The sequence below is a fragment of the Cyprinus carpio genome, chromosome B2 (genome assembly GCF_018340385.1).
Source record: "Cyprinus carpio isolate SPL01 chromosome B2, ASM1834038v1, whole genome shotgun sequence".
NCBI classification, from domain to species: Eukaryota; Metazoa; Chordata; class Actinopteri; order Cypriniformes; family Cyprinidae; genus Cyprinus; species Cyprinus carpio.
The window spans coordinates 14,750,825-14,778,583 of record NC_056598.1 but is presented as its reverse complement, the minus strand read 5'-3'; the positions used below and the strand labels follow the sequence as shown (position 1 = coordinate 14,778,583).

The following is a 27,759-nucleotide window of genomic DNA, read 5'->3' as shown; positions in this document are numbered from 1 at the left end:
ACTGTTACAGCGGAACATCTGAACACACGTTCACATGAAAGTGGCATCCAGCGGATGACATATAGGACACAGGTATAGCGTAAATTCTATGCAAGTCTCGTGAGAACTAGTTTTGTTTACAGCAAAGGAAAACCAGTCTTCTCTTGACTTTTGACTCTTGATATTTAGACTTAATATGCTATTTGTTTTCAAACTTTTTTACATTTTAATCTTAACTTCAACATGCCCTTGATATTGTTTGAAAATGTTTTGATTCTTTATTGTTCACTAAAACTCTGTCAGTACATTAGGGTTTCATTAGTTAACAATAGTTAAAGTAATTAATTAGTCAACAAACTGCCAATGAAAAATTCTTCTAAACATTCATTAATCTTAGGTAATTCCAATATTTAATAACACTTTAAAATCAAAAGTTGCAACTGTGAGCTAACATGAACTAAGTGTTGTATTTTTTAACAATGATTAATAACTTCTGTAGCAAATGTAGCTATTGCTCATTGTTAATGTTAATGCATTAAAGTGCCCCTATTATGCCATTTTTACGGTTCCTAATATTGTTTTGGCAGTTTCCTACAACAGGATTACATGCATGCAAGGTCAAAAAAACACTTTTGTTTTCTCAAAATATGCATTTAATATCACCTCATTTTCCAGCGATCCTCAATCGATTAGTTCGAAGCAGTTCAAAGATTCAGTCTCTCTAAACCCCTCCTGCTCTGCTCTGATTGGTCAGATGGCCTAGTCTGTTGTGATTGGTCTACCGTGTACAGCGCGTCGGAAACGATACACCCATTGACATAGTTCTGTATTTTGAACGCTCGATAGAAAATATAAACATCTATTATTTATCACACTTGTGATTTAGAGGAGCAGCTGGTCCAAATAAACAAGGTGCTGAGCCATCTTTCAAGAGCAAGTGTTTTTTTTTTTTTTAACTCCCTGAGATTAGAGAAGCAGTTGTCAGTAAAATTACGTGTTTGTGGGCGGGTCAAGTTGTTCAATGCTGGTCAACGTAGAACATAGCTGGGAATTATGCAAATGTTTTACCCTGTGACGTGTAACCATCACGGAAGTGGAATTCGAAATTACTAAAGAATTGTTTAGGCTGTAGAGAGTCGATTCTTTATTTTGGGAGATAATAACTTTATTTATCATGCACTTTCGGCTTTACAACTTTACTGATCGTTTACATTCACATACAGCTACACACTGCATGAAAGGTAATATTGGAAATGGCATAATAGAGTCATTTCAACTAAGGTTAACTAATGAGATCCTTTTTTGTTATTTTTATGGGCTTTTATGCCTTTTTATTATTGAGATACGACAGGAAAGCACTGGGAGGAGAAAGGGGAGCAGAATCAGCAAAGGACCTTGAGACAGGAATTGAACTCGGGTCACCGTGAGTGCAGTTGCGCTGTCGACACACTAACCACGAGGCTATTGGTGCCAACAACTAATGAGATCTTATTAGTGATAGCTATCGGTCTTTATAATTAATAATTTGTTGTTTTCACAGAACATTTTTTTTTGTTTTGTTTGTTTTTTTAGCATTTTGCAGTGTCAAAAAAGTAAGCAAAAAAAGTGAGAAGCAACCTGCAAGGTCTCGATTTTGACTTTTTTAAAAGTTTAATTTCTTTTAACTTCTAACTTCTCTGAGTGCTGGGTTTCTAAACCAATGTGTCATGCACAAGACATTGCGACCTTTATTAACTAAGTGCTGCAAAGTGCACAAAGTATTGTTCTTTATATCAACAACTAATTATCATTCAAATTTTGATGCCATGCATCAATTGCTTATAATGTGTATGGTGTATCAGCTCACACATACTAAAACACTCATCATAACCTTAGTTTTTCTCAATGAACAAAAAAAGCAGTGCATCAGCCAGACGCCACGTGAATCAATCACGTCAAAGCAGCTATTTTCCAGACAGTGGCTTTGGTTTGAGTCCTCTGTGGGGAGGGATGATTGATCAATGTCTAAATAAAGGTGTTGGGGAGCTTGTTTATGTTGTTTCTGGAAGTGATTCAGTGAGTCTCTGGCTGTGTTTTATTGATTTGCTGTTTGAATTCACAGCCTGACTCACTCAGAGAAAACATGAGTCAATTCACATCACCCAATCATATATATTTAATAATAACATCTAAAATGAGAGGCTGCTAGAGGGTTTGCATTAAAATAAAATCTTTACGCCTACACCATGATCATTTCTTAAAGGAACAAGAAAACACCATGCAAAAAGTTATGGTATAAAAACATTAAGACTGTGGGCGTAAATAGATGACCTTCATCTGCTCCTCATGTTCAGCAGAATCAATCTGAGGCGCATTGAAACGGGCTAAAGCAGTCGAGACGGACCTTCAATTACTCTCTCTCTCTCTCTCTCTCTCTCTCTCAAGTGCTTTATTGGCATTACAAAATTGCATCCTATTGCCAAAGCAATAACAGAAAATAGAAAAACAGAGCAAGAGAAGCAGAGAACATGAACGAGGAGGACAATGGTAATAGACAAAATGAATATATCACAGTCATACACAAACAATTATAGCCATTAACAGATGAGACGCATCTCCAAATGAGCTGTACATGAACAATGCCTCTATTAAAGGGATAGACAGTTCACCCAACAATGAACATGGTGTCCTTATTTACTCACTCACTTTTAAATTATTTGGGAATGAATGCTGTTTAGGCATCAATGGCCTTAAGTCATTTTGTATTCCAGAAAAAAGAAAATAACATGGATTTAGCAGGTAAAGTAGTTTGCCTTTATATAGTTTCTCTCTCTCTTATTCTCAAGTCATGTGGAGATATGATTAATGAGCACTACTGTGAGGAGAAATAGTGGCTCCTTTTTTTCTTTTTTTATGAGAGATCTGTCTTCTCTGATATAATCACCTCTGTTTCACAGCTCTCACGGACCTTCTCTTCCTCCCTCATCCTAATAAACCATAAAGAACATTTTTAAAAACCTTGCACACCGTTAGTTTAGAAGAGTGGTAAACTCAAGCTGTAATCTTTGATGAAACAGACCAACAGAAATTGCTTTGCATGGTAGGAAAATATACAAACATTGTGAATTAACCACAAACATGCACGTGATGTACAACATGAGCCACCGTCACAGTCTTGGTAAACCTGTATTATCATACAATTACAAAAAAACTGGTTTTGATTGTTTAATTTAAGGCATATTCCACATACACTATATTGCCAAAGATATTGGGACACTCCCATCTAATTAACAGGTTTGACTACTTTAGTTATTTCAATGAGTACAAATCTTCATGTTTAAACATATAATGATATTCTAGGGAATTGTGTGCTTCTAATATTCAGGCATGTGATCAGCTAGAGACAAAAAAGAAGGAAAATCTGACCACGCCCCAAGCCACGCCCCCAACACTCACTATTAAAAATATATATTTTAGCACATTAAAAGATATATCTTACATTGTAAAAATACATACTGTCCTGTAAAAAATAAAAAGCAGCATTTAATAATCATGACAACAATATAATATATTATAATAAAGTACTATAATATATTATAGTAAAGTATATAGAATTATTATTATTATTAAAGTACCTGCCAAAAGTTTGGAAACATTAAAATTATTAATGATTTTGAAATAACCATCTTCTGCTCATCAAGGCTGAATTTATTTGATCAAAATAAAGTAAAAAAAAAAAAAAAATTTATATATATATATATATATAGTGAAATATTACAAATACAAAAAAAGTTAACAATTTTAATAAATTATAAAATGTAATGTTATTCCTGTGATGCAAAGCAGAATTTTACTCCAGTTTTCAGTGTCACATGATCTTTTAGAAATCATTAATCTCAAGAACCATTTCTGATTATTATCAATGTTGAAAACAATTCAGCTGCTTCATATTTTGGTGTGGAAATAATGCACTTCATTTTTCAGGATTTTTTGATAGATATAATGTTTAATGAACAGCATTTATTTGCATCTATCAAATATATTAAGTAAATTTGATAATGCATTTATTAAATATAAATCATTTTAAATGTCTTTACTCACTTTTTGTCACTTTCATGCATGATGAATAAAATTATTAATTTCACTCTCTTTTTTAAATCTTATACAAATGTTTGAGTGGTATCATTGTTTCCACAAAAATATTAAGCAGCAAAACTGTTTCTAACATTTATAAAAATGAGAAATGTTTCTTGAGCAGCAAATCAGCATATTAGAATGATTTCTGAAGGATTATGTGACACTGAAACTTCTTTGTAAATGAATGTTGCGTTCCCAAATGCAGATTAAAGCGGCTCAAAATAAGGTTCAAAAATAAATGTTTAATTCAGTCAGTGTGGAAGAACTTGACTGGTCTGCAGAAAGCCAAGTCCTAATACCAGACAAACACCTCTGGTATGCCTTTAAAAGCAGATCTTGAGCCAAAAACTCATCACTTGCAACAAATAACTAAAAAAAATTTTTACAGTTATTTTAGACACTTCCAAAACTGTTGCAGCAGAGATGGAAATACAATTTTTAAAAACATGAATAATGTTTCCATCTTTGTTGCCACAGTTTTGGAAGTGCCCTTTTCTGTTCCAAAGAAGGGGGTGTCCCAATACTTTTGTCCTGATAGTGTATGTGCAATCATCGGTGTTTGGTGATGAGTTTTTGGCTCAAAAAGTCACACCAGAGGTGTTCTTCTGAGATTAGGACTTGGCTTTCTGCAGACCAGTAAAGTTCTTCCACACTGACTCAATCAATCATTTCTTTTTAAAAATTGTTTTATACACAGAGGCATTGTCATGTTAGAATAGAAAAGGGTCTTGTCCAAACAATGCTTTAAAATTAGAAGCACACAATTCCCTAGAATATAATTATACTGTATGCTGAAACATTTAGATTTGTACTCATGGAAATTACTAAAGTAGTTAAACCAATTCATTAGAAGGGAGAGTCCCAATACTTTTGTTAATATGTTCAAACTGAAGGTAAATTTTAGGGTGAAAACAAATAAAAATATTGACAAAATATATATCATTAAACAAGATCAATTGACTTCAGAAACTTTTTTATCCAGAGAAAAAATATGCAGTCACATTTACCGCTGCTCAGAGAAATTTTGCAGTTGATTTCAATAGGAATCCACAAAATCTGGAATTTCGTGTGAAGGCTAAATAGTTTCCCACATAGATTTCGCAATGGGTTCGCCATGTTGACCAACAGAAAGCTACGTGGATCTCTACACTATTGACAACAGACAATGAAACTTGTAAACTAAAATTTCCCAATGGACAATTTCCACAAACTATGATGAATCGTTTCCACAGTTATTTTTATTATTATTATTATTGATTTTTTTTTATAACTGATACAATGTCAATTTTTTTTGTTAAAAAAACATGAATCTTGTTAAAAGTTGCATGCGGTGGCCATGCTGGAGCATTTCCCGAGCATCAACTCGGTGAGTGAACAGCAATATGAAAGCGGCTTCATGAGACTAATGTTGAACAAATACAACAGAGAGAGAATTCAATTCAGCACTTTTATTTCCAACATGTGTTCATTCATGGCTGTTCATGCAAAGTTACGTCTTTATTGGGAGATCTTGACGGATTATCTGCGTGACTCCGACTTCACAAGACTAAGGATAAGCATAGACAACAGAGAGAGAGAATTCAATTCAGCGCTTTTATTTCCAACATCCGCTCATTAATGGCTGCATATTATTTACTTGAAGGATTATTTTACATGCCTCTGTGAATTGTTCTCTATTTCTTAGAGCCAAGCTGCATAAACTACATATCAAGCATTTATGTAATGCATCTAATTTGTGCATGAATGGCTGTTATGTTAAATAAAGTTGACTAACTACAGCAAATCAAGTACCTGCACGCCGTTTTTGTTGTCTCGTCTCCCCTCAGACACGCTGTAATGGCGATCCTGCGTGCAATTCCCAAAACACCCACAAGATGGCACATTTATCGGTGAATCTGATATTACAAAACCGATATCCGATTATTGAAAAATGCTTAAACATCGGGAAAAATATCGGTTAATTTATATATCGGTCAATCTTTACACTGTACCTTGCGTTGTATTATCTTGGCATTAGAGAAACCTATTTAACTCTGCTGTGTGGGTGTTTCTAATACAACGGCTGAGGGAGTGACAACAAATTTGCCATCTTTTTCTCTACCGGCCAACGTGATCAATCTCTCTGTATTTTTTTTCCTCATAGAAATGCTATCATGGATATACATACATATTTATTTTACAGCAAATGTGAACATAAAAATTATGTTTATTGTAGTTTCTGTTCACCTCTACAGAAGTTTACCCAACTATGATAATTTCTGCTTCTAAGAACCTGGGAATGTGAAAATGGTCCATGGGGTAAAAAAAAGCTTTGTGGGCAGCGTGCCAACATACTGTATATCGCCATTGTGCTACAGGCATCCGAGTTCAAATCCAAGGTTGTGGACCTTTCCCAATCCCACCCCTTCTATTTCCTACTTTGCTTCCTGTCATTACTGTCCTTTCAGAAAAAAGGCAAAAAAAAAAAAAAAAAACATCTAAAAAAAATATAACAAATCTTGTTTGCAGTGAAGAGTTTTATGCACTCATCTGAGCTATTTTTGATCTGTAAGCACATGAATTACTAAGAAAGTCAAGCCAGGGCACGTAATAGCTTATAACTCACTCATATTATTATTAAATTACACTAGTGGTTTGAGGGCAGAGCAGAAATTGTGCAACATTCTCAAAGGGATGCAAATAAATTATGTATATAAATTATGAGTTTTGCAGCGTGTTACTGTTTGCTCTTCAGTCACCGTCTGCCAACCCAGGATGGCTGCCAAGCCGAGCTGAGTAGGCCTGTCACAATAATCAATATATTGACTTATCGCACAATATGTACATAACCTCAATAATTTTTGGTGATGCAATATATCAGCAAGAGATGCACCAATTGCAATTTTCTTGGCCGATTCCGATTTCCAATTTCTTGTTAGTGTGATCTGCCGATACCGATTTTTGCAAGTTTTTATTAAAGTAATCAAATGTACATTTTTATCAAAGGTAATTTCTTAATGCTTACCATTAAAGTTATAAAACGTATTCAGTCAAGAGCAGAAAGTGATTTTCTTTGTTCTTTGATTCTTTGATTATTTGTCTTTTGTTCTTTGATTAACATGACAGACAGCAGCAGGATAATTGAACTGTGGTCCCTTTAAGAGTTTATCCACAGACCCAATATACTGTTACACAACATGCATTATTTTCTCAACTATTTAATGTTCCAAAACTGACTGTGTTTAACTGGATACTCGCCAAGATGGGCATTTTGACATAATTTTGTATGTATTTGAACATTTTAGTGCAGTTAGCCACTCATTTTGGTATTTGTGGCTCACAAGATGCTTGAGACTGAGCACGACTTGTGCGCTCCACTAATATAGATCAGTGGTGGTGTGCACGAAACCTGTGGGAATGACTAAAATAATGCACAATACAAGCACCATTTAACCGGCGCAAATGAGATGTGTGAGAGAGAAGTGGTCGTCGGAGAGAAGAGAGTGAGAATGCGCAGCTGACGTGACGTTATTGCCTGTGCCGCTGGTAACAAAGCGGCTTGGCTCGAAATCGGAAAGAAGTGAGATTGATCGGCCGGTCACCGATCCGGTGTCCTGACATTTTATCCTACCCGTCAGATTTTCCTACAAGTGTTAACTGCGCATGCGCACAGCAATATTGCATCCTTTTTCTCATGCTAACCAACAATATTTTATGTATCTGCATCACTGTAAGGGAAGGTTTAGGGTTGGGGTAGGTATAGACTTTAATAAAACACAATCTAATAGGTAGAAAAAATATATTTATTGTTGGTTTCCTGTAAATGTATCCCTTCTAGATTCAACCGTGAATATAACACATAATTACTGTATTTGCATTACTCTAAGGGTCGGTTTAGGATTATGGTATGTGTAGATGTCAATAAACCATAATTTTATCGACAGCATTTTTCGTTGTCGAATTGTACTACCCACTGTTTTAATGGGAGGTAGGAAAATCTGACAGCGTCGGACAAATCGACAGAACACCGGGTTTGATCATAGGGAAAATCAGCCGATCCCTGGCTGAACGATCGGTGCATCTCTAAAATTGGCCATTATATTTACATAAAAATTTATGTCACCATGTTTTCTGAATTCCACTTGCACCTGTGTCTTTTGCAGCTTCTCGTACATAACGTGGTGTAGTCATGAGATGCTAGTTCACATTTAAAAAATGCTTCTACAAAAAAAAGTTTAATCTGCACATATGGCCTTGTTTATGGATCTGTGCCTTTGTGCATACGGACATCTGACTGATAAGTAGGGATTGTGTTTTTCAGCAATAGTGTGCCCTAGTGGTCAACCGATATTGTTTTTTTGCCAGCCGATAGCCGATATAATTTTTATTATTATTATAACAAACAAAAACTAAAAAATATAAAAACATTTAACAACTAAATAAAAAATAAATGTGAAAAATAAACATACTTATACTTTAGATGACAAATTATTTTTCACAAATAAATAAATATTTAATAAAAATATAGTTAAAAAGGAAGTAATCTGTAACCAACAGGGCACTCAGTATTCTTGGAATTTTTTGTCCATTGGGAATTATATTTTTCAAATAAAGCCAGGGTAACATTCATTTTACATACAGCACACAGTGAAAATGACATGAATATGACATTGGGTAAATGTATAAAGCGCAGCATAATTTGAAATCACGAGTTTAAAGTTTAAAACATTCAATTCACATGGACCGACCATCACACAGAGAACACACGATCATGCTGGATAAAAATGCACACTTCAAGTTTGCAAGGTTTGTGAAATTAAATGTTCATAAGTGACTCAAAGATTTGTTTAAAATATATAAATGCATATTTGCTTAATGCTGACGGCAAACAAGTATTATAATGTTTGCCTTTCTATTACTAATAATATAAAAGCAATCATTATAATACATTTTGTATATATTAATTCCTTTGTTTAACCATTCTATCTGATTATTGGACAGACTTCTATCTGTATAGACAGAACTGTTAACAACGACAGTAAACAAGATGGAAAATGTGAGCACTGTGTGCTCAGGCACTGACATTATCAGCGTCATCAAAATAAAAGTCCTGCCTTGAACATATCGGCCAAGCAGATAAATTTATCGGCCGATGCCGATATTTGAAAAATGCCAAATATCAGCCGATATATCAGCCTAAATATTCTTAAGAATCAAAAAATTGTTGTCATCCGAGTGTGTGTGCATTATTATGCTGTTATATTATGATTATATATTCAGTGGCATAAAATGGTGTTAAAATGACAATAATATCGCTTATCGCAATTATTTCTGGGGCAATATATTGCACAACAAAAAGTTGTTATTATGACAGGACTAGAGCCGAGACAATATTATTGACCATCAGCTGCATTTTAATCCATAATGGCCTGTAGCACTGTCCCAAAACAAGCCACCAAAGAGACACTAAGCAATGTACAACACAGCGAGTTCTGAGTGTAACAACCTCTGTCTTAGGCCTGTCTGCTCAGAAACAGGGCCTCAATAAAGCAGGACAACCTGAGAACGACTCTAGAGAAACAAGGCTCCAGGACAGGGGTCCGCAACGTAGGGCACGTGTGCCAACAGTGGCGTGCAGAGGGATAATCACTGGCACGTGAGCAATAGGGAAAACTGCATATTGATGTACATTTTGAGGTATTAACTTCTCATAGTCACACAGCCTTTTAGGACCTATAAATACTATTAAAGTGTGTGAATTAACTAGTCTACGGATGCGCGTGCGACCGCTGCACATACTAGGTGCTTCAGATCAAAGTCTCAGTGGTCTAACAGCGCTCTTGAATGTCAAAAAGACTGAGATGGCCAATCAAATCAAAGTAGGCTGGGTTTACTGTTCACAGAAGCAGAAGTGCGAAGCATCATTTTTTTTACGTTAAAGAGGTAAGGTAAGGTAAGGTAAGATGAGAGGTAAGATGAAGCTGCAAATCATTTAATATCAGTCAACTTTTAACAATACGTTTTACGATGGAAATGTTAAATGATCGACAGCTAGGCTATATCCAGTGATGCAAAATTTTCTCAAATATGGCCATTTTGAGAGAGAGAGAGAGAGAGAGCGAGAGAGAGAGATGTGTAAATTGTCTTCGTCTGTCTCTCTCTACAAACAATGAAGCTAAGAGTTTAGTTACTTAAAAAAAATAGTGATTTTACCCCCTTCCTTGCTGAGAAATAATGTAGTGATTCAGTATCGATTAATATAAGACACGTGGCAGCACTGACAACAAGTTTATGAGCTTCTGAATGTTACTTTTTTTTTTGCACAGCGATCTCAGATCTTGTGTGCAAGTGATGTGTGTGTGCGCATGCATCAATTAAAGCAGCACATTAACGGTGATTAAACTGAACGGTTTTAATGCATTGGCCTTGTCTCACACACACATACAGTACTGTCACACTGTATATCTGTTATTCTTTTTTTTTAAGTTTAAAAAACAATTTATGAAAAAATCTTCAGAAACTATTTGCATGAATATCAAACAGGCCTATAGTTAGGTTGCCGACACTTGCTCTAGGAAATGGATCTGTTGAAAATGTCTGACAAACCAGCAGATGGCATAAATTAAGCTTGAACACATCAGGACTAAACTAAAATTGCCTTCCTCTCCCGACAACTTTCTCCTTTGGATGGGTTTGAATAAAAAAAGATTTGAAAACCACTAGCAAAATAATAATGGACACATTAGGCAGCATGTTTAGCTTGGGATTTTGCTTGTATGAGATGAGCTTTTTAAAAAGACAAACATTACAAAAACAAATCTATACAACAAAAAATTTAAAAAATGTATGATGCGCTGACATGGTTAATAAATATTATGACATCATGTATTACCACTAACACCAATGCATTCCTAACAGTCTTATTTTAGGGGGTGGGAACATGTTCGCTGTTCATAGATGCTGTTTTTTCAAGATGCTGAATTTCCACAAGCCAATATTCCAATATCTGTTCTTTCCAAGCCACACTAGTTTCATTAACAGAAACCTTCCAGCTGTGAAAAGTCAAGCAGCACTTAAAATGACATAAATGGGACATTTATCATTGCCAGAGTTCAGCTCAAGCTATATAAAAAAATTTTTTTTTTACAAATTCAGAAAACTAAAACCTGAAATTTGTCCTCTGTGAGCACCACCATTAAAACATTCATCTACTTTAATTCACACTAATTCACAGTGTAAACAAACATTGCATAGGGTAGTATGACATTGCACTAACACACACACACGTACACGCACACACACACACACACACAACACACACACACACACACACACACATATATATATATATATATATATATATATATATATATATACACTGTAAATATATGTGTGTGCGTGTGTATCCTAAATTATTTACATTTATATTTACATGTAGTCCATTCTTGTAACAACCAAAAATATGTTCTATTATGTGAACATTACAATAAAGTGAAGCTAGAACATTTTGTTTTAAAGTTGAGCATGAACTTTAGCATGGGTGTGGAGTGAAGCAACACAGAGACATTTAACCACACATTCTTCACAAGCTCATTTTGGAGCTCAATTAACAGCTCATTTATCATTGTTACAGTACCCAACACATACACTTTACCTTATACATTCACATAAAGTAATCTAAAATCTTGATGCTGATAAAAAAAATGAATGATATGCACCAACAACCCATATGCTGACTTCACTCCAGTCTTCACTGCTCCTTTGAGTTTTAAGCCCTAAAGTAAAATGCTACAGTACAGCAAATGATTACATGTTATGAGACACAGCATGTCACATGTGACTGTAAAACACATCAGATCAGCATTGCTCTGTGTGTTCACACACACACACACACACACACACACACACACACAAGGTCTCACTCAGATGCAGGGATGAATTATTTGCAGAGAGTAGTCATTCAGTAGACCAAGATGGAAAATGAAAAATGTGACTGTAATAATTTAATGTGAATCACAGGCTGAGATCATATCCGATTTATCTGCAGGTTTACAAAAGACACATTTCAGCAAGGGAAGACATGTTCATTAATTCTTTTATTCAGCTGTAATTTACAACAAGATCCTGCATGATATCAATTTTCCATTTTTATACTGATATAAAAAAACATTAAGTGGGTGGAAATGTGTGCCATGCAACAGTAGAAATGTGTCAACCGGTCTACGGTTACGAACAAGGGGTGTCTGTTGTAAAGATGTTAGTTGTTTGCAGCTGCCAAGCAACGTCACAACTTACTGCATTAATTGTTCAACTGACTCAACCTATATATGGTTTCTAACCCACTATTTATTTTACAATACTAATACTTTTAGTATCAACTCAATCATTGCACAGTATTTCCTGCACCAAATTTCTATGCTGCCACTGCTAAATCTATAACTACAGCAAAAGAAGTCATATTTAAGCATATTTCAGTTGTAAAATATTATATACTATATACTTGCATAAAACAAGTAGAACGGAACATCTGCATTCTGCAACATCTGGAACAGAGTCTGTTGGTAATATATAATATTTACGATATATAATATTGGTAATAATGTATACTACCATTCAAAGTTTGTGATCAGTAAGTTTTTTTAAATGTTTTTGAAAGAATTATGCTAACCAAGGCTACATTACATTTGAACAAATACACAGTAAAAACAGTAATATCATGAACTATTATTCAAATTTATGTCATCTGTTTTTTAATATATTTTAAAATGTAATTTATTCGTGTGGTGGCAAAGCTGAATTTTCATCAGCTTTTACTCCAGCATCACATGATCCTTCAAAATATCAGTTATTTTTCCTAATATGCTGTCTTAGTGCACAAAAAAAACATTTCTTCTTATTATCAATGACTACATTTACATTGAGATCAGTAATTTAATTATTTACCTTATTCTAAATAAGACAATATCAAGATTAAGGTGTTTACATCAGCTGCTTTTAGAATATTCCTTTCATGTTCCCAATTTACATGTTATAGTGCAAAAATTGATTAATGGCACACGTTATTACATCCCCACGCAATGCCATTCGAAGTTCCCTCCAGGATCTCACGTATCAACATATAGTTAATTTTCGTTATGATGCCATATACAGTTTTGGGTGATTAATTTTTAATTTTACGAAATCTTCAAATGCAGTTAATGATTTGTCATCATATTATATACATGCAAACAGACGACAGCGTTGTTGTGAAGCCATGCTCTTTTGTTTGCCGTCAAATTGTTGACCACCGTAGTGTGTGTATCCTGTTGCAAATGCTGAGAAAAGTCCTACATAGTGGTAAAATTGTGATTAAGGTGTATACATGTCTATACTGCACTTCGATAATGCGACTAAAATAGGAATACTCCACATGTCTTAATTCGATTTGTGTTCACTTCGAGTATGACTTTAGCCGGATTGAGGTAATCAAACATCTGTTTACATGGTAGATTTTGTTAATTGTGTTAAATCCTGAAAATTGTTGTCCATGTAAACTTACTCAATCTTAGGGCTGCACTATTCATCGAAATTAAGTCGCAAAGGCAATAAATCGCGTTTTTTTTTTTTTTTTTTTTCACGACTATGGGCAATATATGGTTTATCTGAGTTCTTATTATAATTTTCATCATAATAAAGTATATCTATAATGAAATGCTAATCGAGATAGCCTTTATCACTGCTTAGAATACAATAAAATATTGTGTGCCTTAATTATTCTGTTTAAGAAGACACTTCATCTAACAGAAGGATTTATTTTTAAAGACTCTACTGACGTTATGAAGTGAATTTGGAGATAACGTAATTAAATGCGGTATTTTCACATGTTTTCGATTTCGATTTCATAATCCTACATTTATATCGTCAGTGATTATGAACGTGATTTTGCATAGCTTGTCAGAGAACTATGGCTCTGCGTAGTAAATGCTGCTCCACCTGAAAGCAGGTGATGGAGATTTACTGCTAATCACAGAACCGGCTTTACTGACTAAATGCGCATGACAATCACAATTAATCGCGTGCGATTAATCGTGCAGCCCTACTCAGTGTTATAAATGTTGAAATAGAAATCTTATGCAACAACGTAAACGTGTTTACAACACTCAGTTTTGATCAATTTTATGTATCCTTGCTGAATAAAAGTTTTAATAAAAAAATCTCACTGACTCTAAACTTTTAAACTGTAGCATATGTTAGGAATAATTTAAACATAAAGAGAAAATACTCAAAATAAAGTAGCTTCAACTATATTTAATTAACTGGGTTATCAAAAATAAATAAATAAAATGTTAAAAATTGTGATACTGTAAAAAAAAAAAAAATTGTGATATTGGCATATACTGTTACTGTGAAATAAATGACTCATATCATGATATAACATTTTAGTCAAGCTCCCCAATATGAGGTGAAAAATGCAAGTAACTCACAGACACAAAAAATCTGATTATGATTTTATATGACTTTATACAAACACACAAATCAAAACATCATCCAGTACTAAAGTTCAGAAACATCAAAGACAAAAACAGTCCTCAAACTGAGTGTGTAATATGGAGCATGTTTAAATACGGAAAGCCAGAGCAATTCTTAGTGCTTCTAAAGATAAAATAGCTGAAGAGAGAAATCAGATTGGTAGAACAGATCCAAAAGGACATCCTGTAGATAAACAGTCCTGCACGCTGACTGATCTCTCCCGTGTGCACTCGCTTCATTCAGCCAATCAAATCAAACCTGCAGCTTATGACCTACACGGGTTGCCATGGTAACGCCTGCCTTGTGGAATACATGTCATGCATTTTAAGCGCTTTACAGTAAAAGCAACACACGCATGCGTGGAGCACGTTCACATCCCTGCCAACTACTACATGTGCACGCACGCACGCACGCACACACACAACAGAGCTATTAATCCACCAGCCACAAACGACACACATGTGAGAGACAGTAGGCGAGCTTTCACAAATATTGACCGATACAGAAAGAATTACTTTAAGATTACATGAGGAGGTTTTTTAATTAAATAACATCCACTTACAGTCAACTTAAATGTAATTCAATGCACCCAGAGGGAGAAGTTCGTTCAATCACTCAGGACAAACCATTCACTCTAACTACAGTCTCTGAGGAGGTGGATCACTCAAGGACGCCGGCTCCTCTAATGCTTTTCACAGTGAATTCATGAAATTTAAACATTTGTAGCTGTACATCAAGACTGCGCTGCATGAGAAGATAGAGTTGACTGGACTAACATAACCCAGATTCAAAAGACCACAACCATAGGCAATATATATATACTACAAATAATATATAAACTGGGGTCTAAAAGTCTGACACCACATTGAAAAAAATTAAATTATATAAATAAATAATTAATAAAGTGAATATGAGATTTTTACGATTCTGAATCAATTACATGTATCCTTGTTGAATAAAAGCATTTTTTTTTTTCAAATGACATTTTTTTCAAAATGACAACACCAATTACTGACGCAAAACTTTTAAACTGGATATTATTAATAATCTAAACATAAAGAGAAAATACTCAAAATAAAGTACCTTTCAACTGTATTATTTAACTGGATTATGAAAAATAAAATAAATAAATAGTTGTTAAAATATCCTTATACAGCTTTTATTTCAGTTTTAGTTATTTGAAGTTAAATGAAATTAAAATTAATTTTTATTTTTAAACAATCTAAAACAAATATATATATATATATATATATATATATATATATATATATATATATATATATATATATATATATATATATATATATATCACAACTATTTATTCATTTATTTATTTATTTTTCATAATACAGTTACAAACTGGGGTCTAAAAGTCTGAAACCACATTCAAAATATGGGATTAAAAAATACATTTAAATCTGGGCATAAAAGGATTTTGAAAACGTATGAAACGAATAAAAAAAGTGAATAAGAGATTTTTACGATTCTGGATTTTTTTCTACTAATTGAATAAAATTTGCAATGTTGATGATGTGACCCTTTGCACAGGCAGCTGTACAGATGTTCTTGCTTCTACTGAGACACAAGATGCTCTATGGATCATCTGCTGGAGAACATGGTCTTTAGGTTTGACACAAATTTGTGGAGTTTATGCATTTCCAATGCTGCTGTCATCAAAGAAAAATGGGGATACAACAGGAAACATTTTGAAGCTAAATTACATAAATATATAACATTTCTATATAAAGACTTGTGTATTTTTATATTATACTGTACTGGAAAAAAAGTGAAGGCAGAACATATTTACCAATTCATGTATCACTTGATTTATTGAGCAGTTTTCTGTGCAGTATCAGACAGCTGGTAAATTATCAAGGTGTACTTGTCAGATGTAGCCAGAATGCACTGGAATTAAAACATCAGCTCCTAAAGAAAACAATAGGATGAAGCCCAACGGTACATAAGGAGAGCTGAAGAGCAGGGTGGATGACCTGCTGTAACATAAAATAAATGGATTATTAGATTTGTTTAACAGCTGTGAGAGTTTAGAGTTTATAAGGTTTATTAATTTCCCTTACAAAAATGTGTTGTTGAACAACTAAACTCTGCATTTAAAGTCGACATAAAATCAATTACTTTCTTCATGCATGCTTCTGACCTGGTTATTTTTTAGAAAATATATTTTTTTAGTCTTTGTAATCTTTAATAAAAATACAGATGAATTCCTGGTTTACCCAGAGTTATATTACATTACAGAAGTAAATGGTTTCATGTTGACTTTAACAAACATTTTTTCACAAAAGAACAAAAGCATCAGTAGGCACATTGAAATGATCTAAACAACGCAGCCACGTTCAAAATTTGAAGGCATTAGCTGAACAACAGAAACTCTATTAAGAGTAAATCAATGGAGGGTGATGGGAGACTGGTGAACAGGCTAAACTGATCGCCTCTTAATGTGACACAGGGCAGAATAAGAGGGTGAAATGACATGCTAAGATACAGAAACAGATGTCCCTGAAGAGAAATTAGGATTTCTTGAAAACCTTGTGATCACATTAAGGCTTTTCCATCTTCCTCGACTGTGACGTAAACTACAGATCAAAGTATCTCTTGTAATTTGTTAGTCCACTATTACCAGACAAAATAAAGAAATGAAAACAATTATGGGTATTCAAAAACCAGATTTGAAATCAGCTAGTGGCACATAAATTACGCTCATTTTCTTGACTACTAAAATTGCCATCTGTTCTGCGGAGCGAGAAAAACAAGATAATGGCAGTGTGTGTGATTTTGAGGTTATACATGTAAAAAGGTGCAGTTGCATAAAGCACTATTTTCATCCAAACTCATGATCCAATTGACTGGATTGAGCAGAAGAATTACATTTCATTACTGAAACCAGATCTGTGTAAGTCAGCAGCTTGAGTTTTCTGTTGATTTGTTCACCACAGTCTGTAATTCCATCTGCTCTCCTTGAATCTCACATATTTCAGGAGCCTCAGTCTTGTCCATGGGAAAGAGCCCGGAGCGTATCACTGTAAAAAGTAATAACTGAATCTACTTAAGAAAAGCGAGTGAACATAACAGATTTTTACAAATTTGTTAAATGTACTTAATTACACTGTGTTATGTGAACTTTCAGGTGGATGCAATAGTTCAACTAAACAACTTTAGTAAACAGTACTTAAGAGCATCTAGTTTGTTGGATTAAAGGTCTGTTTCACTTAGATATATTTAGTTATCTTTATTTAGTTGTAATACTTACTAGGTTTTATTAAGTTACAGCTACTTTTAAGGCAAATAAAACAATTTACTTACTTTTTTTGAGTGACACTTACTTAAAATATTCAAGAAGCCATAAAGGAACCAATGACATTAATAAACCAATGAGAGGCAGCAGTGTACTAATATGTTGGTAATGTACAACATAACAGAAGAAGAAGAAAAGAAAAAAAAAAGAGTCTTAATAGACTTTTCACTAATTTCCTCCATGTCTGCAGTTATCTTTCACTAGTTGCATTCACTCGTCTCCCACAGTCATGTTGATTGTTCAATTTTCAATACAACTGAAATATTTGAGAGAACATCAACATCAACATTTTTTTTAAACTCACCATTACAGTGATTAGTGTTCTCTTTGGTTTGGCATTTGGAACTTTGTTTTTATTCTTATGATTTCTTTCCTATTAATACAGCAATGCAACATGAAATTGGAGTTATTTGACTTCAGGGAAAGAAAAATAATAAATAGATTGCTTTTAAAAATTGATCTATATTTGAATTAAATCATTAGTGTGTTGTTTTGTGATTATAAATGATCTTTTACAATTTCATTGTTTTTCATGAAAACCTTGAGAAGGTTTTTGTTATGTTGTCATAATCCTTTTTTATTTGTGATAATATGCTGAAGTCACTCACAAACTTTAACATTCAGCACACGAATCACAACAATGGTAACAATTCAATTTCATTTATTTTTATTAATTTTACTAACCATTTTATTTGTTCTTTTTGTTGTGCTACTACTGACAACAAGGCAGCAAATAAAATTGGAAAATAAAAACAACAAACGCAAAACAAAGCAATTGTATAATTTATTAATGCTGCAATGCACTCTGAGAGTCAGTAATTCTGAGCACTAATGTTCCTCATATCACAGATTCAATTAAGTTAAGAAAACTTAAATGGCTTAACTAAATTGAACTCAAAATAAGTAAGGAATACTTTTAATATATTAGCAGAGATTTAAATGACACTTAAAACAATAAAGTTAAGATTACTTAATTGAATTAAGGCAACAAGTTTGCACAATTGAATTAAATAAACTTAACAAATTACTTTTAAAGTTAAGTTTACTTAATTGAATTAAGGCAATTGAATTAAGTAAACTTAACAAATTAATTTTTACAGTGTACAGAACATATTGAACGTGATGAAGTAAATGCCTTAGTCTGCACATAACCAGCCAAGTGCAGTGTTAAAAAATGGGCTTTGTTGAGACGATGAAGTCATCGTCACGTCTCTGAGACGTATGCTATAAAAGAGGCCATTCACCTGCGGGAGAGGAATGTCAGGTGAGGGGATGACGGCTGAGCGCAGAGACATTTTAAGAATCACAACGTGAAGCCCAAAGAAACACCCAAGCCGACAGGATGTGGGAACAAGCTGAAAACAGGAACTAGCAAGAGCTGAAATGATGTTACTGATGGTTGACCAGAAGAGTTTCTTTATGGCCAATACTGCAATAGCAAAAGACAAAAATAGCCCACCATTCAGATACTACTATTCTTTAAATATTATTTTTAATTAATTTTTTTTTTTTTTTTTTACATATGTCCATATTAATTTTATTTCAGTTTTAGATATTATAATACATTAAGTTAAACTGTCCGAAAATGAATCATGTTGCTTTGGCAATTTGCTGAAATAAAATAAGTACTTTTTTAAATTGTAACACATTTTTTGTTTTGTTTTGTATTGTTTTTTACTATGATAACCTGTTCAATGTCCATCTATTACAATTCATTTAAATTCAAGTTTATTTGTATAGTGCTTTTCATGATACAAATCGTTGCAAAGCAGGTTTACAGTTTCTACATTATATCTAGGAGTAGGTTATTATTAGTGGTTACTATGGCAGAAATGTACAGTAAGAATCATGCAGTTAGTTACAAATTACAATGCATCAAACAAACGGTGAACACAATGAACTGCAATAATTATATGTTGTGATTAAAATTTGAGATTGCGTTTAAGCAAACTTTTTTTAGCTTTATATGTCATTCCAGGGTCAGCAAAAGTATTACAGTATTTAGATAGTATTACAAGACATTCCCAATCCAGACATATTAACTGTATGGCAGGTAATCAATGTCTTTATGCTGGCACCAAATATGGCTGTAATTACCAATATGTCATGTCATTTTTATGTCATTTTTCATATTTAATTATCTTTTCAGACCAAAAGTTTAAATCTAAATGTGAACGTCAAAGAATGACTTCCAGACTCAACACAAAATTTAATGCTTTGCAGTGTTGTGAAAACATACTACATTTTAACAATATGATATCATTATTATTATTATTATTATTATTAATGTAATCCATTATTAAATTAATTATTAATCCAAAACAGGAGTGTGACATCATATCCTGTTATCCAGTTACCCATATCTGGGATCTGAAGCAGGCTGATATTGCATTCTCAGTCTAGTGTGACCTCATGAATACAATCCACAGATGTCACATCTGTCATGTTGGCCCTGCTGTGTGATCTATGACATCAGCTGTTTTATTGTCCCGCAGCCTTTTCCTTGACTATAAAGTGTGCATTTTATAATCTTGATGGCAGCAGCAGGTCAGCTTTTGTGGCAGGGATATTGTTTATTTAGATATACTCATTTAGCATGCTGATTTATACACACTATAAGGTGGAGAAGAAGGAACATTTAAATGCACCTGGCTCAGAAAAGTGAACTTAGTTCTAATTAAAAGACCTAGCATTGTTTGTTTGCAGAAGCCATTTGGTTTCATGTCTAATGCAATGACAATCACACATTTTTAAGTGTTTAACTGCACTATGTAACTATAAAAGCACACTCTCTGTAGCAGCTTCTCTGTGTGACAGCTAAATCTCTCAGACACAACACACCGTTTAAAGCATAAGGCTTTAACTGCACACTAATGAGATGAGGTGCTCCAAACAGCAGATGACTGACCCAGGGGACGTGAGAAGCCCTTAATCTCTAGGGATCTTTCTCCACTGATGGGAAGACTACAGGATTAACCCTGAACGCTGGGCTTGCTATAATCTTCCTTCATCACTATCTGCTAAACAATAGCACAGCACAGCAAAGGGAAAAGCTCTAATACAGTAAAACCTCTCAGTGTGTCCTATAAATTCTCCTAAATCTGAATTGCTGACAGACCCAGATAAAGTACAAGTAATAGTGTACAAAGACAGTTTTTCATTGACCTCAACAACAAAAAATATAAGAATACTGATGCACCAAAAATTCAGCAACCAAAAACATTTTAAAAAAGCTTTTTTTTTACCCAGGCAAAACCATTAACTGAAACAGTGACTTCAATTTGCTCTTCTCAGTGCATTTTGACTGTCAGCATCTTTTTCAAGCCCAAAAAGTACATAAACTACAACAGATAAACAGCCCAGCAGAGCGGACACACTTCATTATAACCCAAATTATGCTATAGTTGCAATATGCAAAATTAGTTTGGCTGAAATATCAGGCAGCTTGCTGCTACTATGACTGGTTTAAACATGGAGTAAGCGATTTCTGAGAAACACCACTGAAAGTGGATCGGACCAAGCACCCAAACACACTTCTAGCCAATCACCAGTAAGGGACGTGTCCACTCATGATGGGGGAGTTGCCTGTGTTGAATTAATAGCATGTTTGTGAATTTTGGTGAGAATTTGGTAAGATATGTGATTTTAAATATCAAAAGCGTTTCTCAGAAATTGCTTACTGCACATTTACAGACAGTGACTTCAGTTACTCAATAATTCAAATATAATAACTAGGGATGTCACAATTCTCAATATAATATTGAACCATTCGGTACGACATCGACGGTTCAATATGCACTTGTGAATTGTGTTTTTTCTGTTTGGTGTTTAAATTTCCATGTGTTTTATTTCTCTCAGAATTGGCTGTGTGCCCGTGATTTCATGTGCCGAGATGAAGAAACACCTCCCCGCTTATAAAGTGCATTTGAAACAGCAACACATGCCGAGCATCTTCCCTTGTAATGACTTGCATATAAACCTGCTGTCCAACAAAAGAGAACCCTCTGTCCTCTGACTACCAGTATGAATGAAACACAAACATTACACGTGTTTATAGTGCAATCCATCCTATTTTGGTTAAATATTAGAAAAATATTTCCTTTCTCAAAATAAATTTTTAGTAGACATATAATAATCCACACTTTTTCCAGTGCACAGAAGTTTAGGAGTTTTTTGTTGTTGTTGTTGTTAAAATTTGTTGCAAAAAACACTCTTTTCGAAACGAAAACCGTGGTTGAAAAATTAGGTATGTATTCAAACGTGGGCTAACTGTATTGTTGCATCCTTAACTTTATTTTCGGTGAGAACATCAATTTTAGTTTCAGTAAAGATGTCACTATTATTTGGGAACCATTCATAGATGCACCAGCTTCTAGTTGATACTGATAAGTCGATTATTTGGCAGATAGCATATATAGCAGTGTTTCTGCTACATTAATTCTGCCGTGGTGGGCCGCCACACTAAAAATCATCCCTGCCACGACTGGCTTCTCAGTGACATCAAAGTGATGCCCCTCACATCATTCACAGTTGGGCAATTAACAGAGGAGACGGAGCAGGACTTGAATTTTAGCACAGGATGGTGGGTATTGCGCATAATTCTATTCATTCTGCAGGTTCCGTGCTTATAGCCGAGAAATTCCTGCACAAGACGCTTGGGACAGATGATGGAATGTATCAATTGCATATGCTTTTAAGTCTTGCAAAAGTCTTGGTGAGTATTCATGTAAACAGTTGGTTTATTTTAAACATAGTCAGTATGTAGGCTATTAAATGAATGTAACCCATTGAGAAGCAAAATGCATGAAGTCTTAGAGACAGCAGCCTAAATAAACCTGCTGCTGTCTGTCATTACTGTTTATTTATACAGTGAAGACTATCCAGTGTTAGTCTACAGATGAATAGATTATTCAACAGTATTATTCTTGTGGTCCAGAAATCAAAATAACATCATACTGCCAGGTCCCTGCCAATATAAAGTACAAATATAAAGTGCACTTAATGCACATTGAACCTGACTGTTGACTCTAGTGTAAAATCACTTTACTAGGTGTGGCGTGTGAATGCAGCTGCAGCTCTGAGGCATGTCATTGTGCTGACTTCCTGCTTTTATTCTGGAGGGTTTGTTCAGCAGAGACACCAAACACACATTAACTGTGAAAAAGAAAAAGTCCTGAAGACTGAGGAAGACATTTCCCATTCTCTAACACACACACACACACACCAGCAGCTGCTGCTGAATGTGTGAGAAACTAATAACTGATGAGACAGAGCCACTGGGAGCTTTACTAGAGGCTAGCAATACCCATGACCACTAAATCCTTTACAAACATCAACCTAAACAACAACAAAAGCACTTTCATTCACACAGCAGTGAGTCTGCGCCGGCCACATGCAGCTGAATGGGACAGGCACAGTGCTTTTGTGTTGGTGTCACTGCGGCAGCAGTCATGGCCGCCCCGCTGCAGGCGCTCACAAAATGGAGACTGCAGGAGAAGGAGGAGAGACACAGCATGGAGCCGTCTTACTCTCAGAGCTGCTGCACTTTAGCAAGCTTCAATCACGGTCTTTCACTGAACACAAAGGCCCCATTCACGTCTGTTTTGAGGGTATCGTCGGCGAGGAAGATAATCACATATCCGTACTGTCAGACGTATCGGAGCAGTGTGCTGACAAACTGAAGATGTCAGCTGAAGTAATTGCTAATCTCACAAATCTGGTTCAGAGCCACGGCTGACGGCAGGAGCAGTTGCTGGCAATACGCCGGTGCTTCTTCAGTTCTGGGCAATTTTATGACCCAGTGGTTGAACATTATTAAAACTAATATTTTCCTTTTTTGTTATTTGATGGTCTTATTAAACCATCATGGAAACTTTTTAACTTTTTTAAACTTTTCAAATTACTTGTTATGTATTACTGCCAATATTTTCTGTGGTTCTATACCCTATAAAATAAAAATATACACTTAAAAGCGATTATAAAACAATTATTTTACTATAATAATCAAAAAAAAAAAGAGTCAAATAAATAAACATAAAGGTTTTCTATATTTAGCAAAACTAATATCAATTTGCACACAAACTATGATTTCCATCGGTTTTTCCCCAACATAATCAACATCTTTTCCCCAGCAAAGGTTTTTAAGGTTAGTGTATTCATTTACCAATCTGGTGGAAATGAGACTAATGCATGTGTGTGTGTTCACTGTTGGGATTTGTTATAAGACAGAATAAATAAACAACTTAAGAATGTAAAAATTGTGTTTTAAGAGAGTTTATTTTCTAAAAGTGGCAATAGTTAAAGAAACATCCATTTACAAATGAAATAGGTCAGCGATAATAGGTTTAATCGATAAACACTTTAACAATTGCATGCTATATTATTGTCAAATGGCCTCACTAAGTTGCATTTTCAGGTAAATTTGGAAAATAATTTTTGCACCAATTTTGATTAAAAATGGCATCTTTTGGCAGTCCAAAAACATGAATCAAAAATTGATGTTGATCAGTTTCAGTAATGGAAGGTCAAGCTGGGTGCAGATATTTGACTTAATACAAGTTTTGCTGTCTGTTTAAAACACCTTGTTTTGAAGCTCATTCCATCATGTATTATTGAATCTGCCCCATGCTGAAGAAATTGATTCATAAAAAGTAAATCAAAATAGAGCCTCTTTTGTTCATTAATATGACATTCATATCAACAGACTGGAACTTTAAACTTGTTCACTCTTTTCATTATTCACAGACTTTGGCCTCAGGTCTGAGAAAGACTTTGATTAACTGCCAGGAAACAATCCGTTGCACCATGCCAAGAGAATGAACACAAAAGCCATTCAAAATCAGCTCTATTTTAGGTCAAGCAAATGTTGTGTTTATCATTTTGCATGATAAAAACCCCATACAGTAATCCTTCGGCAAAGATAGGCACAATGCAATCTTGTGAAATCTCAAGTACTGATACAAAGCAGCTGAAACTTATTTTGAATATTTTGCATGATTTACTAGCTATAAACCTAATAATATTTCTTCCGAAAGTACAGGGTATATGTCGTTATTAACATAGCCTGCTATGTATGTATAATCCATCTCAAGGTGATCAACACATTGAAAATCCACTTAAATGATTTCTATACACAGACAAATGCCAGATTTATTTGATTTATCTAGATCTATCTGTAGATAACATATACTAAAAGACACAGCTGGCCTTTATTTTTAAAGATGAATTGATTTTTTCTGCATGTCTGGTACTAAAGTAAACTCCACTGACGTCAAACCGATCATTATAAACAGACTTCCTTCCAAAGCATTAATAAAAATCACAAGTACAAGCACACACATGCCTTCTCACTGTTTTTTTAGGAAGGAAGATGTCATTATGAATGTGTTGTGAGGAGCAATGGTGAACAGATGGGTTTTGGCTGCTAAAGGACTTGGCGAGCCACAGTTATCAGAGACCAGCAACTGAACGAAACAAAGTACTCAACATCTTTCAGCTGCGCATAGCAGGATTATATTCTTTCAATCTGTCAGGAAAAGAAGATGCAAAGTAGGCTGACTTGTTCTAACAGTCTCTGTTCGGTCAGGTATATATTTCACACTGAACTGTACTCAGTTTTTTTTCAGATGTTTTTTTAATGCCCACACTTTTAACCACAGGATGTGCTACGCTGGGTAACCCTGCACAAAAATGGTTACATGATTTGCACTTCACAGAAAAAGTCGACTAGTGGTTTTCCAGACTGCTGCTGGTCTCAAAGTACAACACTCTTTCTGTAACATTACAGCAATATTACAACATTGACATTTAAGACTGAAGAGAAGCCACTGCTTTTACACAGCTATAAGATTTTAACAAGTCCAGCGAATACAGCATGAAATTCATATGATTAAATGTAAAAAAAAAAAAAAAAAAAAAAAAAAAAAACACAGTATGACAATATAACAAAAATCTGTCCAAGTCTGTCTGGTGTACAAATCTAAGAATACCAATACAAGATGTTGTTGTTTTTGATGATCACAAGACAGCAATTACCAGACAATGAGGTTTCAAACATCACTATAGATCGATAGATCGATAGATAGATAGATAGATAGATAGATAGATAGATAGATAGGAGAGTGTCCTTATGTTTAACTGAATTTGACAGAGAATAACTCCAGACATTGCATTTCAGCCACAACTCCTTTACTGAAGAGCCTTTAAAAATCATTAAGAATCAAGTTATCTTAGTAGTTGAACCCAAGCTGACTGGCTGAAAAACCTGTCTTTGTCAGACAGAGAAATAACGGTAATAACATGAGTCAAGTGTGGGTTGACTGTGAAGTTTCAATACTAGTGTGATCTTCCTTCAGTCTGAGAAAGTACAGATGAAAACAAAGGTGAAAACTCAACCCCTCCCCCCTCACACACAAACACGTTTACCCAGTGAATCTCTCACATATTCCTCTATTATAGCAATAGTATTACACCTGTCTGGCTGCTTCTCCTCTCCTCTCCATCTCTTACACTGGGATTAATCATGTCAACATGACTAAAGCACACCAGAATACAGTTTAAGCCAGTTGTTGACATGTCTGAAATAATTTATTGGCTTTGACAGATTAAATAACGGGACCTGCATTATGTCATAAAAAAAGAAGAAGAAAAAAAAAGGGGGGAAAAAAAAAAAAAAAAAAACTTGAGAACCAAACCAGCATCTACTCAAGCCCGCAGCAATCAGTGTTTGCCATAAACTGGTCATTAAATAATGAGTGCAGCTCAATATCTGCGACTGACCGATGCAGGTCTGCAGACACGTATGAGCTCAATTATACGTCTGCCTTAAGAAAATGCGCCCTTTCTTTATGACCGAGCCGTTTGTGCTCGCGGAGCCGCAGAAGAGCCGCTAAAGCCCGGCTGCGGGTGTGTGGGTCTGGCCTGAGGAGATGCAGTCAGTGCGAGAGCGGAGGAGAAGCCGCCCATCCCCCACCAGCCCCGCTGTCCTCCATCTTTAATCTCCAGACCCGCTACCCTTCACACACCACTAACAGCACAAAAACGCATACAACTCACCTGCAATGCTCATGGTCGCAAAGGTTGGCGTTCCCGCTATTCGGAATTCGATAAAAGTTTTGCTAAATATGGATTTATTAATTGAAAATTGGACCGGGAAAAGGAACCGCGCCTTTCAGACGAGCAGCAATCCTAAACCGCCATCTGGTGGCATTTTCCACAATCGAATGGCGCGTGTTGTCATCGGAGCCCGAGCGCCCTCTGGCGGACACAGCCGAGAACAGCCGAAGTACAGCCGAAGCACAGCGGGCGGCGTGGGGAGGAGGAGAGACCCTCACAACCACGACAAGCATGTCTGCTGTTTAGGCGCTAAAACAACACACTTGGCGCTGATGTGTTTCTTCTTTAGAAAGCCAAGTTCTTCGGGCTTATAGGGGTTTAAACTGTAAAATGATAAAACATAATTGGTCAGCATTATACGATTTATTGATATATTTTATTCATTGTGTGATTGATGTTTCAGGAGCTCTATAAACACCTGTAAACACAATACTTTCTATGAATTGTGTCTGAATGTTGGTTAAATATAGGCTAGAGGCCTAATGGAATTATTCTACTATGTATTATAATATTTTTTATTAGCCTACTTGTAACTCTGAAAATAAATTAGTTTGAACAGCATAGCATATTGAAAGCTCCATTCATTTTATCATGATCATCTTTTACTTTCTTTTTATTTCTCCCTTTTTCTACTTGTATTAATTAAATATTTTCAACTGGCTTTTATTTGCCCTTATACTTCTTTTGATGTGAAAACAATGTATTAAAGCTCTCAGTCTTTAGTAACTGACTAATCTGTAGTGACCTTT

The 27,759-nt window shown here is 34.8% G+C and overlaps 1 protein-coding gene across 1 annotated transcript in view; it reads right to left on the bottom strand.

Moving 5' to 3' along the window:
* LOC109048310 (cohesin subunit SA-1-like) overlaps positions 1–27,139 on the bottom strand; it is a 47,433-nt gene extending 20,294 nt beyond the window's left edge. Inside the window, exon 1 of the mRNA XM_042718257.1 lies at positions 26,951–27,139. The gene's annotated coding sequence lies outside the window, so the exon portion shown is untranslated. The remainder of the gene's footprint in view (positions 1–26,950) is intronic.
* Positions 27,140–27,759: the final 620 nt, after the last annotated feature.